This window comes from Nuphar pumila, chromosome 7 (assembly GCF_984573655.1).
Source record: "Nuphar pumila chromosome 7, dmNupPumi1.hap1.1, whole genome shotgun sequence".
Lineage (NCBI taxonomy): Eukaryota > Viridiplantae > Streptophyta > Magnoliopsida > Nymphaeales > Nymphaeaceae > Nuphar > Nuphar pumila.
Window position 1 is genome coordinate 103,958,151 of NC_143255.1, and position 851 is coordinate 103,959,001.

An 851-nucleotide genomic window follows, 5' to 3' on the forward strand; every position below is an offset into this window, starting at 1 on the left:
ATCCTTCAAAAATCTTTTCATCCATAGCAACTTTTTGCAAGCTTTTGTAAGAGCAATGTACTCTGCCTCAGTAGTAGACAAAGCAATATACCTTTAGAATTTTGACTGCCATGATACAACTCCTCCTGCAAAAGTGAGTACAAAACCTGATGTAGAATTTCTTGTATCAATATCTCCAGCCATATCTGCATCTGTGTAACCTATCAAGACAGGTGATCCACCCCCAAAGCTTAAACAAACTTTGGAGCTCCCTCTAAGATATCTAAAGATCCACTTTACTGTTGCCCAATGCTCTTTTTCTGGATTTGCAAGAAATCTGCTAGCAACACCTACTACATATGCGATATCTGGTCTCATACATACCATCACGTACATCAAGCTTCCGATTGCTAAAACATAAGGAACTTTCTTCATTTTCTCCTTCTCCTCATCACTTGATGGACTCTACTTTGAGTTCAGCTTAAAGTGACCTGCAAAAGGAGAACCAACTGGCTTTGCATTGTTCATACTGAACCTGTCCAACACCTTCTCGATGTACTTCTCATTTCTCTTGTGATAACCATATTTTCTTGGTTTTTCTATCATTAGAGATCTGCATGCCCAATATTTCCTTTGTTGACCTCATGTCTTTCATTACAAAGGTCTTACTCAGTTCCTTCTTGAGCCTGTCAATTATAGACATATCTTTTCCAAGGATAAGCATATCATCAACATATAACAAAGAATAACAAAATTCTTACTGAACCATTTTATGTATACACAATGATCTGAAGTTGATCTTTTGTATCTATTTCCAGCCATAAATGAATCAAATTTCTTTTGCCACTATCTTGAAGCTTGCTTCAGTCCAT